Consider the following 18,492-nt stretch of genomic DNA (forward strand, 5'->3'; position numbering starts at 1 on the left):
TCTCTCCTCACCCTTCTTGGAGCAATTCATTCCATTTGTTCATTTCCAGCCTTTTAATTATTGATCATGTCTTTTCTTTTTAACTTCCTTACTGTTTGGGGCTATGAGACAAGGCGGTGTTAGAAAAAGGTGTTTGGGAGACTGCTTAGACCTTGAAGCATTGAGAAGGTCTTTATTGTAGCCACCATTTTCTCACATATTGAAGTATCTGTTTGGTTGCCAGAATTTGCATTAATATTAAGAAATTTTATTATGAGTGGGACCCTCATAATGCTTCTCTGGGCCCAGTCACAGGCAGAGACTGGCCTGCTGTCCTGTACTGTGTCCAGTCTGATCATTCCTGTGCTTTATTTATAGATTTGATCATGTTCTTCTTTACACAGTCAGTACAGACAGCTAGTGGGGAAACTGAGGCAAGAAAGAAGTAACAATATGCAGAGCAACACAGCAGTGCACTGACAACATTGGGAACAGGCTCTGCCTTTCTTGATTATTTCTCTGGGAACAGAGACCAGCTCCAAGTCCATTTCTTGGGAGCAGCTGGGAATCCCTGTGAAAAGCTCTGTCTTTCTTGCTTCTCTTATTTTGTTTAGACTTTTAGTGGCATGGCATATTACTAGCAGGTGCTGTGGTGTACTTGCATGTGTTACTCTTGCTTTACCTCCTTTCATCTCTCTTTGTCCTCTGGCTACTCATGGCACATTAGAGTAGAAGTTTATCTTCAGCCATGGTGTTTGCAGTCCATGGCAATGTATTTAGAAATCTCCCTACTATTGCTCTGGCTTTTTAAAATACTTCCTTGCTTTGTAATTTGCCATTACTTATGTTAGTTTATCTTGAAGCTATGCAATATTCCCGTTCTTCATACAAGTTTTCTTTCTTCTTTTAGTATTCCAACACCATACCTTAAAAATTCCACCTCCAGCCTAGCAAGCACATAAAGATGTGCTGAAGCACCACAGACTTTGATTCTTCCCTATTCTGCAGGCTTGCTTCAGTTCTGGAGGAGCTTGTGGTTACCTCAGCTGCAATGATCTTAGAGGTAGGTTTCACATTTAATGCAAGATGCCTTAGCTCCCACTTCAGGAGACAGCATTGTTTTCTCAGCATCAGCTCAAGAAACAAACCCTTCCTTCCATGCATCATAATTTGTAAGCTTTCAGCTGTGGGTTTGTTGGTTTTTTTTCCCCCAATCTCTGCAGAGAAAATCTGCAGAAACAGAACCTAGCTATGGGTTACAAAGTTATAGGATAATAACTGTAAGGTGTTAGACAGATCATTTATTCCTTTCCTTTCTTTAATTATAGAGGACTCGTTCCAGCTACATTCATGCTGAGTAGGACCTCATTCAGCAAACAGCCTCTCAGTAATCAATATGCCTGCGGGGGAGGAAATACAGTGTGCCAGGTAAGGGAACCTTTGCTTCCCGCCCCAGGTCACTCGATTCTCTCAGCTCCATCAAAAGTTCTGTTTAGTCCAGTAATGAGAAGCTGATTGCACTGAGACATCTGTGAGGTACACAATTGTGCTGTCTGCAGCACATTGAAGAATGGTCCTTTGTTTGCTTGGGACACCAAACCCATTGCAAAAAGCAATATTTGCAGCTAATCACCATAGTGATTTGAATTTTCATTTAGCCTTTGTGCTAATAGAGGCAGCTGGAAAAAGAGAAAAAAAATCAGCACAAATAAACATAACTATTAAGTACTCTCAGTTTTCAAAACCAGGAGCTGCTGGAAGTAATGCTGATTCCTCCAACTCAAGAAATCTTTTAAATGTGAAATGATATATATGAGGCCAGGGGAGGAACACATTTTATCTTGTTTGCTTAGACTCCAGAATAGATCTCTGAGTCTCTGGACATAATGATTGCTTAGGCAAGTCAAACACTGTATATCACCTGCTGAGCATCTGATTCATTGACTCAGTGGATTGAAGCCAATTTAGCCAGCTGGAATCTGTAATATTGACTTCTATGGTGTGATACTGATCTATATTACCCAGAGGAGTTGGCAAGGAGACAAAGAGAGGTTGCATTTCCTTTGGGTGACAACTTTCCTGAACGCCAAGGTGGACAGAATCTGTCTCGTAAAGCCTGATTGTCTTAGAAGTGGTGCGTATGGCTCACATAGTACCGTGAGATTTCATTTTCCCTGGAGTTTCAAGCAGGGTAGCAATCAGGAACAACAGCCTCTTTCTCTGGCTCTATCCCTCTATTTTGAAATATTGTGATCTTATTGCAGTCCTGGTATGGTTTCTCTGCATGTACTGACTTCTACTACAGTGGAGACCCTTGTGCTGATCTGAGAGAAAGGAGGAGATGACCGACCTCCAGCTTTCCTTTCTGCTTTGCCAATGAGGAGATGTCACAAACCACCCTTCTCGCTCCTCAGAGACCCAAGCAAGTACAACTCATAGCCATGAAGGGCAGCTGGGGACAGGCAAAGCAAGGCAAGGCCCGGTGCTATGAGCAGAAGGACAACCCTACTGCCTACCACTGTAGACGCTGGACTTACAACATTACAGTGCTATTGCTCATAATTATTTCCTAGGTAAGTAAGTGACTAAATTTCACTAAATCTCTACAACTTCTATATCTCCATAAGAAAAAAAGAAAATCCAGAGGGAGAAAAGGCTAAGCAGAATTTATTGCTGTTCTTTATTATGATCAAATCTTTTTCCTTTTTTTTTTTTTTTAAGATTTATGAACCTCTATTTAATTGATTCATCAGAAAACTGAGAAAGCTAGTTGTGGGTTCATACACATTTCCATAGGCATGCGCGCATTCCCATGCCAGATGTCAGAAATATGTGATCCGTGAAAATGGAGCCTGGCTTGTGGCAGCCTGCTGCCCGATCTGATTAATATTGTGACTCCAGTTCACCCTGAGTGGGAACAGAGCTTGGGTTTTGCAGAATTCTAAGGCCAGGAGGCAGGCACAATTAGAAACAGGGAGCTGAACTCTGGTGTCTCAAAGGCTCAGTTTTGCTGTGCTAACACTCTGTTACTGGGACCAGATATGAAAAAATGATGCAATAGGCAGAGGCCTTTATACAGAGGGCCTTGGAGACCCTCTGCAGTGCTCTACCCAGCCCTCGTAACCATTTGCAAGGCTAGAAAGGACTTCTTAGCTTAAATTCAAGGGCATGCTGGATCCCTCTTTGGGTTGCTTTGACCCTTCTAATGCTGTTATTCCCCATAGGTCACACAGTGCCAGACTGCTCATGCAGAACACCAATTCGCTTGCTGGGTTTTCCTGGACAACATCAAGATTTATTTGGTGTTTTGTGGAAGAGACGCTCACTAGGTAAGTCCATGAGGTCAGGACCACACGTTGTCACCTCGAAGCCTCCTCTGGGTGTAGGGATTTCTTCTCTCCTTAGGTTTTTTTGGGGCTAGTTGAGATTTTACGTTTTCCAAGGCAGGGCTCAGCCAACCGTGGTCTGCTTTTATTTTTGTTGTTACTAGCGTTATTAGGACACAGCTTGTTTTCCAAGATAACAATGTGGAAAAACAACAGCAGCTTGCCAAACAACTTCAGTATAGTCTTCGCAGGTTGTGCTATTTTATCAATGTCCTGCTATGCTCACTGGAATGGTTTATAAACTGTCTCGTGAGCTACAAAAGGCAATGAAAATATTGAAATGCATCCCTTCCTTCCCTGTCAAATAGACCTTCCTTCTTCTAGTACTTTTCTATCTGAGAGCTGTATTGTAGGGATCTTGTTTAGCATTTAAAAAGCTACTGCTGCACTCTATTATCAAAGACATATTTGTTAAAACATGCATATGAAAGGATTTGTAATTGAAGTACAGCTTTGATATATTTAATAGGAGGTAAAACTGCCATCCCTTTTTAATAGGAGATGCTTTATGTGCATTAGTAGTAATATAATAATGCCTTTCCACTGAGCTCTACCCATTAGCAGACTTTTTTTCACTCTTTCTTTTAGTTAATCTTAAAACTTTAATGTAATCTAAACACATTAACATCTTTTTTCTCCCCTTCCTATACTTGGAAGTGCTTTGAACTGAACTTTGTTTCAAATAAGAGATAGCTACAAACATGGCATCAATATACAACGCCCCGGTGCTGCCTGACAGATGGCCCATAAAGCAGCACATCTCCTTGCCTTGGAAATGGAAACAGTAATGGGAGTGTGACTGTATGTGGGAGCGAGCAAGCGAGCGAACACGTGCAAGGATAACCTTGTAAACAACACACCACAATAAGCCTGTGCCTTTTGTATATTCCCATGTCTCCAATGTAATCAGACACCAGAGCAGCAGAAATAGAAAATGACAGTCAAAAAAAATAATAAAAAATAAAGAAGTCTCTTTAATAGCTATCTCCATTTTGCAGCCTCAGAATGCTTTACAAGAAATCATTACAATTCAGAAAATAAGTATACAAGCTGGCAAATGTTAAATAGACCAAAACTGGCCAGTGGTGTAGGGTGTTTTCTGTGTCTCACCTTACGCACAGCTGTTTTCTGTTCCTTCCAGTCCTCAGGATCATGCACTACTTCGCAAGCTGGCTATCCAGAATTGACAGCTCTGGATGATGTGTCTCATGATTATGTCAGAGGAACAAAGGTAAGATTCCACTTGTCCTGATTTCTAGCCTACTACCCCACTAGCATCCAGCTGTATTTATTAATCATGGTTGTTGTAAGAGTATTCACAAAATGTCTGTGAGAGTGTTGCTTTGTTAAGAAATGGATCCCTTTTGGAAAGAAAATCTCTCCACTTTGATTCAAACACATCACTGTACTGGCCATGATCAAATTCCCATTGTGACTGTGTGGGTATACTTATTGCTTTTCCTGAGAACATTTTTGATTCATTCATTTGCTAATGTCTTGGAGCATTCTGAACGTGAAAATGTTGTGCCAGTGATTTACAGGAGCTAGAGAGCTGCAAGGCATGGATGCAGTGCTTTCAGAATACAGCTTACCACCCCCTGCACGTGTTCACTCTACTTCAACACGTGTGAGCAGGCACACTGTGTAGCCTGTGTTTGAGTGACTGTGGGGATGCTGCCATTATCCAGGACATTTTGTAGGAGGTGGTCACAAGGACAAGACTCATTGACTCTTCCCCACTTAATTTTTGTATAAATAAACATTCCCTAAGCTGACAAATAACTGTCGGATGGTATAAGCGCGCTCTCATCCTCCACACATGACAAAGATGCAGCTTTGTTAATAGAAGTGTCACATTCCAGCTTGGGACTAAAGTTTCCAAGTGATTCATCGATTGCACTTCCTCCCCACCCCAGGAATTTAAATATAGCTCCTCTGGCCTGTATTGCAGCCCACTGTCTTGTCATGTCAGCAAAGGTGAACATTTATTCAAACAAGAGAGGTCTGAAGCTGCTTATGTAAATATGTGAATATGTTATAAAGTTTAAATTGATGTTTCATAACTAAACAGAGAGAAAATTTCAATTTTGTATGAAGAATAAATGCATTCTTTTCCTAAAAGCAGGCAGTGCAATCCATTCAATTTGCTTTTGGATATGTTGCCTTTGTCCAAGTGAGTAGGTATGCGTTTGGGTGTTCATAAACGGCAGGATCCACAAAAGGTGGTTTAGGTGTCTTTTAAAACTTGCTCTCTTTTGCAGCTGTAAATCCCACTCCTATATCTGCAAACATCTGAATTCCAAATAACAGATGTATCTATTAAGTGTCTAGCCTATGGAAAAAAAAAACAGAAAAACAGAATTGGCTTCACCAAAAGGATGGTGGTGAAAGAGCTGAAGAAGCAGTCCTGCAGTCAAGGCTTCATAAGAGTTCTAGCCTGGATTTAAAACAAAACATAACAGAAACAAGCAAGCCAAGCTGGCAGCGCAATCTTGGACAAAGCTAACTGTGCCCTGCAGTGTGAGCTCTGCATGAGATGCAAGTTCACCCCAGGTCTAACCAGGCTCTGCTGGAGAAAATGCAAATTTTTTTATCATCTCAGTAGGTTTTTGCATTATGCCTTTTCTGCATAAGTAAGTCAGCTCTCCTGTACCTTTTACTTGCAGGACAAAGCCACTGACCTGGAGCACATCACTAAATAGGAGCTGAATTACTGCTTTCTGTTGGACACCAAATGATTGTCACTGGGACTAATCCAGCTGCCTGTGAGGGCTCTCCAGGAAGCCTGACACAGGCAGGAACAGTTCTGCTTTTTGCTCACATTTGGCTCTGTATGCAGGCAGCTATATTTGCAGAGGAGCCATCCCCACACCTCAGCTGCTGAGACTGTAGGTGCGAATCACTGCAGGTGGTCCTAACATTTGTTTGTTAACTGTCAGTTTATTTGAAGACATTCAGTCCTTCCTAAGGGCCAGGATAAATGTTCCACACAGTTTTAGTTCTAGGTGGAATGTTTAGTTCTCCAGTCTTCATTATACAAGCGTGAGAAGAAACGGTTTGGGCAGAGTCAAGAATAAATATGCTTTCTAATCATAATGTATTTTCCTCATGGTGGAGCTCACAGAGACTGAAAGCAATACTTCATTATATCAATATGCTCTAGCGGTTTGTTCCTGAAAAAAAAATAAATAAATAGGATTTACTTAAGACAGAGTAGTCTCAGAAAAAAAAAAAAAAACCCAACAAAAAAACTCCTCCTCTGAATCAAAGCATTCACAAATGCTTATATGAACTACAGTGGATAGATAACAGACTGCCTTGATTTAAATGAGGAACAAAAGCTCTATTTTAAGCAATTCCCTATGGCCTAGTCTACTAAATGGCACCAAGAGACTACTTGTTCTACTTTTTTAGCGTCTGGCTTTTGTTATTAAAGAGAATAACAGCCATACCTTAAGTCTGCTTCAGTGAAAAACTAAGGGACACGGGTTGGCCAAATCCAGTGGAGAGATTCCTGAAGAGACTTCTCAGCCTAGGAAAAAGAAAAAAAGAAACCCATGCAGTTCAGCACAAAGAGGCACATTTAGTCTTGTCTGACACATTAACTCTCACTATCCTACTGTAAATCTTCCCTGAATGCAACAGAAGAAATGTGCAATCTAACGTTTATATTCACAGGAACTTTTGCATTAGTGAAGTGCTCTCTTGAAGGCATTACTTTCAGGAGACTGAAGGGAAAGGAGGGATTCAATGTCATTTCACTTCCTGAAGCACAGTCTGGAGTGCACCTGAAGAACTGCAAGTGTTAGATGCTCCCACAGAGCAGAGGTATGGCATTTCCAAAATTAGTGCTTACCTTCACACAGAATTAGTCTTCAGGGAATTATCTATCTCCCTTCCACACTGACACACACAACACATATTTTAACCTTGAAACATCTTTCTGTCTTTCCTGAGCCTCTCTGAAACTAAGCCTTGGAATCCCAGCCCTTATCTGTAAGGCTGAGGGACTGGCAATTGCACAGTCTTGCTTTCATAGAGTAATTCCAGCAGTCCGGGCTAATTCAAGGCCCCAGCTGTGCAGGAACAGCCAGAGTGGTCAGTCCCCCCTGGGAAGTGCGATATTAATTGCCAATTTTCAAAAAATACTAAATGTTTAACTCTTGTCTCTTTTAACACCACTGGAATAGCGCTCCTTGTACTGCCAAGCAGATAAAAGTTTTCTAGATGCCTCAGTTCTGGCCTGTGGAGTAAAACAACAGGGAAGGATACAAGAAGGAATGAAGCAGCAGCACAGGTATTTATGACACAGCAGAGGGAGGGACAGTTCCTTAATAGCCCTTAGAGGAGGCTCTAAGACAGTGCCTTTAAGGGCATCAGTGGCTAGTGAGGCAGGCTCTGAGCTGAGTGGCTGCTTGCTCTGTAAGTCTAAGTGAATTGTGCAAGGACAAAAATGCCCTGCGGATTCCCCTAGCAAGTGGGTCTCACTTGTTCTCATTGGCAATGTCTTGGAGCTTCTAAGCCTCAGTTTTAGGCTCTCAAGTTTGTTAAACAGACCATATTTCAAAAGTGAATCCATTTAGCTATTATTAGGGTAGTACCAGCAAGGACACCACTTGTCTACTTTGTCTGGGGGGCTGCCACCAGGGCTGGCCTCACTGAGGAAAGTTATCCCCTTCTCTAGAGATGCTGCTCCCAACTAAAATAACTGAAGTCAAAACCCATCTTTGCCCGCAAAAAGAACTCAGCCATTGAACTGAAGCAGTACTCTGGTACCTAGGTTCCCCCAAAGGAGTTAGAGTAGCAGCTGCTACTTCACCTCCTTCTGTTGTGGACAGGCATGGACATAAATTCAGCTTCTTACCTGTGCACGCACAGTGGAGAGGAGCTGCTGTATGCTCAGGTTCCTATGGTAAAGTGGGACTGGGGGTAAGTCCAGGCATTCTAGATAGCTTTCTGCTAATGCTTCCATAGTGTAGCATATCCTAAGATGAAAATAAAACATGTTCTTTTTACAAACCCAGTCGCAAACTGTCTGTTGGGTTGGATCATGGGAAAAAAATAAGTCAGTTACTATTTATGTACATGATGGAAATGGAGGTCCCTGGGGAGCCTGGGCAGTTTGCATACTTGAACAATCATATGGGTCAATCATAGGAAACAGGGTGGCGCGCTACTGCCTGGAGAGTAATGAGAGCTGGGTAATGGCATCCAGACAATTACAATCTTGTGTTGGCCTTGTCTAAAATGGAAAAACCAACAGTCTAAAAGGCTATAACACTGATTCTGTAGAACATTAAACTATTACTTTATGCTGATGATATCCTACTGTTAATTAAGGACTCGCATGCTTCCCTTCTTGCCTATAATGAATATTGCTCTCTGAGTACAAAGTTATCATTGCACAAAATTAATGACTCTGAGACTGCAGCGATGCAGCTTTCTGGATTTTGCCCTTCAGCCCTGCTCACCTCATAGAATCTTAAGTGGGCACCCAAAAATACAGTACAGTTGGGTAGGGGCTGATATTACAAAGCCCCAGACAATGTAATTAAAGATAATTTCAATCCAATTATCAAGCAGGTAGGAAAAGATTTGGAGAGAGCGCTAAATAAAAGTAAATGTACATGATTCACTAGACCAGATTCCACCCTCATTTGCAGCCCAATCAGGTTGTTAAAACAGAAATGAGGACATCGTGTAAGTCAGCACCCACAGAATCACTGTCAAAAATGATCTCATGATGATATTTTGCACTAGCAACTAACATTGTGCATACTGTGAGCTTACTTTCAGTGTAAACAGACGTAAAGACCTGTAAGTAAAATGAATAATCTTGACAGTCACTAATAGTCTATTATTTCCAATCCACTCCTAAGAAAATGACAGTGAAAAATGAATACTTCACCATACTGAAACTCGGTTTTCTTTTTAAGACAGGTAGGTTCAGACACAGTATCCAACACTACAGAATTTAACAAACCCTAACCTGTCCTACCAAGTTCACATTAACCCACAACTAAGGAGCTTCTGATGCTATAAAGTAAGTTGCTTTTAAGTCAGTGTAAAGCTTCCTGAATAGCTACAACAAATAGAGTAAAAATACATTTCGGGTGACAGAAATCTCAGGGCATGAAAATGAATTAAAGATGTCATGGGAGACATTTGAAAGTACTTATAGCTCTCAGAATGAGAAATGTTAATACTCCTCCTAAATGTCATATAATTGGCCCAATTTCATGCTCAGAATCATACGGATTTTCATAGTTTTTGACTCCTAAAAGGGATAATTTTGAGTGAAAATGGCTGTATTTCAGGTAACCTTTTTTCCTGCCTCATGCTGTAAACTAATATTGCAGTTAAGCAGAGGTTGCGTTTCAGCAGTAGCTTGAATGGAAATATCTTTCTGAAAAGCATATGGAGTCCTTTGTGACGAAAGGAATTCTATAAATATAAGTCAATTATTTTTGGAGTGGCTTGAAATTCAAGCAGTTTTCTAAATGGCATGATTTGGGGCCAGTCAAAATGTCTACTGAATTTATTTTATCTCTGGGAAAAGAGACAAAATGATACCAATGCACCCCCATGTGCTTGGCTTTTTTCAGTCTGCTGTGGGATCAGCCAGCTGGGCCAAGACAACAGACTTTTGACAGGGAAAGGATCAGTGCTGTGGTGTATGATACCCATCTACCACAACAGAAAGCCACAGGTGATAGATAAAGCAATAACACACTTTTTACCATAGGCTGGAGTATTGGAAGTAAATAGAAGGTGTCATGAAAGAAAAGGAGAACTGGTTGCTGGTACAGGACTGTGAGTCATACTGAACATGTAAATGACTAAGAAGGGGGGCATCATCCCTCTATAAAACAGCTTTCATAACTGATTTACCACAAACGCGGGGATGACAGTATTGTAAATACGTAACAAAGTTTGCAAAACTCAGCATTTGGGAATTCCTGCTCAAAAATGCAGAATGAGATGTGTGCTTTTCTCCTTCCCAGATACTACAATCACTGAATTATTATTTAGCAAATTTCTGCATGAGAAACTGCCATACTTCCAGACTGCTCTGACTGTGCTCCCAGAAGCCACAAACTTTGTACAACTGCCTCAAAGAAAAACTGAAAAGATTATGAGAATTGAGTAATTCTCTGTATTTCTGGATTAAACTGTTTTTAACCCCTCCAGCAGCAAGCAAACTCACAGTTGTGTTCTCCATCTTCTTCCTTCTTGACTGTTAACGGATTACAAGGCACTACAGACTATTACAACTTTCTTCCTCTCACTTCATAGAATCACTAAGGTTAGAAAAGGCCTCTAAGATCATCCAGTCCAACCACCAACCCATCTCCACCATGCTCCTCAATGCCGCATCCACACAGCTCTTTAATACCCCAAGGGATGGTGACTCCACCTCCTCCCTGGGCAGCCTGTGCCACTGCATCACCACTCTTACTGAGAAGTTTTTCCTAGTACCCAACCTGAACCTCCCCCTTGCACAGCTGGACTACAAATATTCCAGCAAAGACAGCTCACAGTGAAAGTTAAATATATAAGAATATCCAAATTAACAGAGACACTTGCAATAAAGATCTTATTAAGATGCCAACACTGTTTAAGGATTATGGAACAACTCACAGAACCTCAAGAACTTTGTACTCCCTCTTTCTGATCAGTGCTTGGTTGCTGCTTGGGGGATGAAAGGAATACACATGTTTAAGACTTGCAAACTTAGAGACATCTGTTAGTGCCTAAAGAAATGAAGTCATCAATGGCTAGAACACAGCAAGAAGAAAGCAGTGACATGAGCTGAGAGGAATTCAGGGCTCACAGACAGATGGAGCTGTGTCCCACCCATAGGGCTAAGCCTGGCATAGACAACAGCCCACTTTAAGCTGGTGCTGAGCTGAGCTCCTGCCTGGCTGTGGGAATACCCCACTTTCAGTCTTGGGTGAAGCTGGTCTGTGAGTCCAGACCTGGAAGTGAAAGGGACTCTTATGCCCCATAGTGTGTAAGAATAGATGGGTACATGGGTAGGAGTGACCTTCCTGGGTAGTCAAAGCAGCCAGCTCAAAAACTGAGCAATCATGCTAATAAACAAAATAGACCACTGATAAAAATTAATAATAGAAAAAAAAAGAAGCAGGAATTAACAGGGGCAGGTTACTGCTAGTGTTCCTCCAAAGCTGATTTGGGGCAACCTGTTGAGATCATTTACTGATAAGGTGTCATGCATAACAAAGATAGCGGTTTGTCTACATTCCCGCATTACTCAAGGTTTTAAAGCTGGAAGTTCACTGTAAATAGCTGCAGAAAGATCTGCCAGAAACTGCCAGATAAAGTTCAAGGTCAATAAATGCAAAACAAAACATAGATAAAAATTGCAGTAATTGTGCATGCTCAGTGGTACACTAAATCAGATAAACTTTCCTAAGAAAGAGGCATGTCGGAGTTGATCTAAAAAGTCAACAAATTAGAGCTAAAAAGAAAACAGAACAGGAGATACTTCTGCACCACTGCAAAAACGTCTCATGCCAGTGCACCCTAAATGCCATCTACTGTCCTGGTCTCACAAAGGATCCAAGAATGACTGGAAAGGATTCAGATGTGGATAACAAGATCAACTGAAGGAAACAGCTGCTTTCTGTCCAGGAGGAGTTACAGATGGGGCTTCTGTACCACGGTAAAGGAATTACAGAAGACGTTACATGGAAAAAGATCTTAGGTGGCACAGAGTAGAGGAATAAACTGGTTATGACTTGCTGACCCTTGCAATACAGGAATCAGAAGCTAGTATGTTAAATGCTCAACATGAGGACTGGAAACAACAGACCAAGAACACATGCTGTGCGCACTGAGGCACTCTGTGCTGTGTGTACCCAAAATTTGTATGGATGCAATATGTAGTTGTACAACTCATACAGGACAAGAGATCAAGGACTAGGGTAGGAAAGAACGATGCTTCAACCACCTTGGAGAGCGTCCAAGATGAGGCTTCACTAGAAGCTGCAAAGATATTGTTGTACACTTATCCTGCCTTTATCTTCTTCCTTGCCTGGGTGTTGACTGCTCATATAAGAGTGAAGGTGGTAAGTCTGAGCCAAACTCTGGGGTGTTACCAGGTGCATTTGTGGTTAAAGCACAACCAGCTACAAGTGACAGCAGAAAGCCATCCAGTATGGTGCCATACAACATTTAGGGTGAAAACAGAGATCAGATCAGACCGAAAAGAAGACAGCAAGTTTAAGGGGATGGGAGCAGATGGACGCCCAATTTTGATACACAGTTTGAGACTTCAGCCAAATCACAAGTGTGGCAGGGATGGAGTGCTCATCCAGACATGAAAACAAACGCCTACATGGGTTCCCTGCTGGGTACGAACAGAAGACAGAGCTGGGAGAGAGCTGCTCAGAGAAGAAGGAAAATGGGAGCACACAGCCTGCACTTCTGCTCTCCTAAGGAAATTATTCAGTGAAACATTATCAAAATTGTCAGAAATGGACTTGAAGTAGGGACTAGCTTCTCCATTCAGATCAGAATGGTGAAAGGGAAGCCAGAGAATCAGGTATTTGACAGACCTTCACTGAAGTCAATATCCTTTAGTGCCGACATCCCTAAATTGCCTACTGTAAAAAAAAAAAAATCAGTATACCTGTGTTAGGCTTTATCTGTTGTCCTCGTTCTGCCTGGGTTTATTCTCTTTCACCAAAATACAAAGCAAATCCAAAACAAAACCAACAACCATTGAACAATCACACAAAAAAACAGCCTGTCCTGAAAACTGTCTCCAAATAGCCTCAGCAGAGATCTGAGCTTTCTTGCTCTAGTTGTTTGTGATGCTGGCAGACATTACATTACTGCAGATGAGAGTAAAATACGTATTCAAGCATTGCATTTCACTGTATTCCCATCACCGAATGTCTGTACTGGAGCTGTCTCTGGTAGCCCACAGACCTGTGTGGGCCCTATTTCTAGAGTTACCTTCAACACAGCTCGCAGGCTTTGGAAGCTAACTCCTGCTCTCTAGTTTTGGTCTCATCACCTGCCTTGTTGACTGCAGTTGCAAGTCCTCTGGGACGGGGCTCATTTGTCCCTGCACAACACCTGCTGGGCTGTGGCCCTAGGTCTCTAGGTACCACCGTACTGTGAATGATGTGTAATAATGACTTTGTATTTGATCAGCTGTGTTGTAATGGCTTTTTTTTTTTTTTTTTTTTTTCTTTCTTCTTTCTTCCTTCTGGGCTTTAAACTTTTTTTATTTGATTGCATCTTTGCCCTAATTTCAAAGACGGAAAAGAATAGATTTTCTGGAGAACAATCCCAAACGTCTTATCTACAGCTGATCTGCAATTCAATATAATGATTCTTTCTTTTTGATGATTTTTTTTTCCCTTTCACATTTGGATAATATCATCTGTGTGATGTTACTCAATCTTTCTGTTTTAATTTGAAATCCTATTTTTAATCAATTAGGAAAAATGACCTAATTAAGGGATAATTTAGGCCAGCAACTTAAACATTGTTCTATAAAGTAGCTGCCTTTAATGGGAAATGTGCTCAACTGCTGTATTGTATTGGCAAGCAATTTGGAAGAATCAGCCAATGTGATTCTCTGGCTGCATTTCAGAAAGGACAGTGGCAAAGCCCATGTCCAAAGCCATTTGATGGCCTGAGATTTTATTAATAGCTTGGCTACAAGCCTCAAGATCCAGGTAATTTGAGCCCCTCATTACACCAGATACTACCATACAACAAGTGACAGTGCTGGGATTGACCAATTTGCCCTGAAATGGTGTGTGAAAAGCTCCACAAGAGCCCAGGGTGGAGGACATGACTTGTCAGAACGTTGCCTAACAAAGACTGTGTGCCACAGAAGGATGATGAATGACACACAATCCATTTTTGGGAAAGCAATTCTGCTTTGGTACACAGAGGACACACTACAGCTGGCAGCCATCTCCCCATCAGTGCTCTGCACTGGAGCAGCACCACAGTGCAGCTGCTGGTAGCACCTGAAAGAAGAACGTGCACTCCTCCTGACATTTGTGCGCTATCTTGCCCACACTTCATTCTCATTGTGGCTTTCAGCACTGTGTACTTCTGCTAGCAGAGTGGAAGAAACACTTGTTGCTCTGCCCTGGGCATCAACAGACCCATGAGGGACTGTAACCACCTAAGGTTGCTTTATGCAGAGCCAGTATTGCTGGACAAACTTATCAGCACATCATTTATTCATGCAGGCTCAGACTTTTTCCTCAGAAAGCAGCTCTCAGGAGAACACTTCACAAAGGCCTATCCAGTGTACTGACACAGCCCCACAGCGTTGCTGCATGTTTCTGCTTCGTGACAAAGAGCATCAGCATTGTATTCTGGTTAAAAAACAAAAAAAAGATACCTGGAGAATACTTGCAGGCTCTGATCAGTTTTAGACTAATAATTTTTGTCACTAAACTTCACATCAGCCCTCTGTTTATTTTCTGAACCTTACCGGGGAAGTCTTGAGCAACAGAGGAATCACTGCTACTGTTGTGTGAGGCACTGGCAGGAGCCGGGTACCTCTGTGATACGGCAGAGTGGACACTTCCAAGGAGGGGACAGAAGCTGGGTGGCTGGTGTTTCAGTCCCTGGCTACCCAGGCCTTATTTCAGACTCACACAGTAGTGTGACAGCCATGGGAAATTCTCTGAAGTCTAGCTGTTAGCAAGGCCGGTGCTCTGCATATCACCTCTAAAATCAAGTGTGCCTGGATAAAAGGACTCACAGCTTCTGTAGTCAAATATTGAGTTCCCCGGGAGATCTATGTGAGCAGAGTGAGCCTCCCGCTCCTTCCTCTAAGTCAATAGTAGCAATGCATTATCAGATTGCCTATTTTCCCAGATACATTAAATCTAGTTTGACAAAGGTGAAAATGTTAGCTGTTTGCAGTCTGACAGAGCTGGCAAAATTCAAGAGCCTTCAAAAGTATCAGCTTTCCTTTAAAACTGTGTCATGCTTCAGGAGAGCGGCTGTGTGTTCGCCTAACCTGGTGGGTTCTGCAGTGACAGCTTCATTGCATCCTGCAGGCAGCCTGAGCTCCACAAAGGGCTGCACAGGCTCCCTGTCTCGCTGAGATGCTCATGTATGAAACATGGCTCTACAAACAAGACCTTTAGATTTTCAGAGGAATTCAGTGCAAGGCACATCCTACCCTAATCCATCTTACATGGGTGGGCTGAATTGCCCTTTGGGAGGTGTCAACTTCCCCACCTCGGGTAACCAACAGGAAACACGCATCTACTGCAGGATGCACTCTGACATGGCAACAAAAGGTTGTTCACACCAATTCCTCCTAAAGGCAGCCAAGACAGAGCCTTCTGGATGCATAAAGTACAGAAACACCAAGGAGAGTGTAATCAATATCAGTATGCCTTAAACCCAAACATAAAAGTAGAACAGTCTAACCCAGGCTGCGTGCATGCAGTTTGTACCATATCACCACTAACAGTAACAGCCAGCAACGCAGTAAGACTCTGCAACGCAGCTGAGCAAGAGTGCCTAAATTATATGGAACAGCAAAAGAGAAGATTGGAGACCTGGATTATAAAAATAATGAACTACTTCCGGGAGGAGGTGAGATTCTCATTCATTCATTTTGGGGGGAATAGCAAAAAAAACCCAAACAAATGCAGGAAAACGCTGCGTGCTGCTGTTCTGTGTTCCCTCCCCACAACAAGGACCCAAGCCCTGCAGAACTCCAGGAGCAGCAACTTCAGCCTCATGGCATTCTACGTGCACTGCTAATTTTTGAGAAAGATTGTTTAAGACTAGTTGTTTGCAGAGATAGTGATTGATAGTGGTTAAGCGCAAACCATTGGCAATGTGCATTTGTTAATGAACATCAATCTAGTGAAGTGCTGAAGTTTGAAACTTGCTTGATTTATCAGATGGTTAAACACTCCCATCACAGCAACTCCTAATTCCCTAAGCAAGATGTGTTTATGATACACATGTATTCGTCTGCAGCAAGCTGCTATGTTTCCAATGACCCACAGAGAATTCAGTACACAAATCACACTGAAATTCAGGAAAATTTTCATTTCAAAACCTGTCCATGTTCCATCCAAACACATCAAACCAGAGCAGTACGGCAGTTTCAGCAAGCCTGGCAGCCTTTCATGATCAACTCAAAACCCATGGATTAGATGTAGGGATTACAGATCCTGTTGGATCATAAGTCCCACTGTTGCAGGACACAGCCTGTGGATTGAGGTTTCCTCTACCAACTTCAGAGGTCAAGGTTTTAGATGAAGGGAAGGGAGAGAGGGCTCTGCCTTTGCAGGGATCTGGACAGGCTACATTGGAGGCTATGACAGATAGAAAATGCAGCTGTGTTACCAAATTCATACCCATTCCCTTGCACCCCAAACCCACCATATGCAATGTAAATACAACATAATCACCAGCAAAATAAGGAGTGGAGAGGTAACATCCTTACCTCTCTTCCCTGCATTTTGGTTTTATGGGACTGCTACCTACAGCTCAGTGAAACTGAGATCTGCAGTGACCAGCCAGTGTGGCTTTAACAGCAATGAGTTCTTTAAACAATCAGCATTACTGTGCTTATCCTAACTTGTGCTAAAACAAAGCTTTCCTAACAACGGAGAAACCCAATAATCATAGAATTACCCAGGTTGGAAAAAAACTTGAAGACCATCAAGTCCAACTAAACATTATAGTCCAAATAAAAATTACATGATACCAGTTGTGTTTGTAATGAGTGCCACATTACTGTGGTACAACGGCTGTTGTGCAGTTGTCTGACAGTGTTTCATAAGAATCTCTAAGAGAATTGAGTACCAGCAAAGAAATAGGAAATATCTGGATGCTGAAGCCAGGGAATACCTGCTTCGAACACAGGGCTTCTTTAGTTAAGAGAAATTAACCACTTCACAAAACTGTGAAGGAGAGTAACAAATAAGAAAAGTACAACGGCATGTGATTAAAAGGACAGAAAAAGCAAGTCAATTGTCCCTTCCACCCCTGAAATCAAGGAGTTATCCCAAACCTGTGTATAGGAGAGGACTTTCTTCCTTAAAAGTAGAGGCAATCAGTGCTGACTAATCAGCACCAGGCATTAAAGAGTCTGCCAGTGCAAGCTGTAAGCACTTACAGATTGCTGTCTTGACTGAGCATAACGATATTTTTTTACAAAATAAAAGCTATGTACTTCAGCACATAGTGCAGCAGCCTGGTTTATCTGTTTGTTTGCTTTACATCCAGAAGGGAAGGCTGATTTTTACAGAACAGCTTTGACTTCTTAATTTGAAACTACTTGTTTTCAACCAGCAGCGTCTAAATTGGTGTCAAAGCTGATCTTCCATTTGTTCAAATGAAAAACATGAACACCACATCATTTCATTTCCATTTCTAAAACAAGAGCTGCTTACAAAATGCAGCGTGAACTCTAACAATTAGGCATCCACCGTACAAGCTTAAAGCCAGTGGAAAGTACAGAAGGGAGTAGAAGGAAAGGCTGCATTTGTGTTGGAGGATGAGTAAGAACTAAGACGCACTGCTTCTGCCCTGCCAAGATGGATGCCTGTCTGATCAGAAAGCCCAAATGGTGCAATGGGGTCAGCAGCACAGGTGTCAGGGCCAAGGCAGGAGTGCACTGATTTAAGAGGTAAAACAAAACCGACAGGAAATAAACCCCCACTGAAAGAGGATTAGGTGGCTGGCAAGATTATCCTATAAATAGGCCTCAGCTTGCTTCCTTTTAATAGAGCCAGGGGCCAAAGAGACCCATGTTTCCAGTGCTAATAGGCCTGGCTGAAGGCATTAAGACATTTACAGAGAATGGGTGGCTAAGGGATTAGAACTGGTGGGAATTTACGGAGCATTTGTGAATTAGCATCAAAGGATGTCTGATTCCATGGGAAGTTTGTACAGCAGAGGTAAACGGAGATACCATTATAGCAGAAAAATAGCACAGAAGTTTTTCTAGTTAAAAACAATGCTGTTATTATTTAAATATAGCTTATTAAACATGTATGTTAATTTATCTCCTGAACTTTAAGATATAGAGCAGACCGAGAATTTCTATTCACTCTTGCTTATCATGGAAGCACAGGGGATATTAACTTTG

At 42.0% G+C, this 18,492-nt stretch overlaps 2 long non-coding RNA genes across 4 annotated transcripts in view; one reads left to right on the top strand and one right to left on the bottom strand.

The window, feature by feature from the left end:
- Positions 1 to 670: 670 nt before the first annotated feature.
- LOC107313523 lies at positions 671 to 10,262 on the top strand. The gene is made up of 7 exons (XR_004307144.1): positions 671 to 1,042; positions 1,308 to 1,407; positions 2,244 to 2,552; positions 3,204 to 3,308; positions 4,507 to 4,596; positions 6,032 to 7,193; positions 9,302 to 10,262. It is a non-coding gene; the product is annotated as an uncharacterized LOC107313523 (long non-coding RNA).
- LOC107313522 overlaps positions 5,240 to 18,492 on the bottom strand; it is an 86,531-nt gene continuing 73,278 nt past the window's right edge. Inside the window, exons 4-6 of one of the 3 annotated variants that reach the window (XR_001555023.2) lie at positions 8,230 to 8,350; positions 6,818 to 6,897; positions 5,240 to 5,697 (exon numbers count right to left, since the gene is read on the bottom strand). This is a non-coding gene — a long non-coding RNA (uncharacterized LOC107313522). Of the gene's footprint in view, positions 5,698 to 6,425; positions 6,539 to 6,817; positions 6,898 to 8,229; positions 8,351 to 18,492 lie in introns of those variants that run through there. The other 2 variants (XR_001555026.2, XR_001555025.2) reach the window with 2 other exon arrangements.

Source organism: Coturnix japonica, chromosome 4 (assembly GCF_001577835.2).
Source record: "Coturnix japonica isolate 7356 chromosome 4, Coturnix japonica 2.1, whole genome shotgun sequence".
Classification (NCBI taxonomy): Eukaryota; Metazoa; Chordata; class Aves; order Galliformes; family Phasianidae; genus Coturnix; species Coturnix japonica.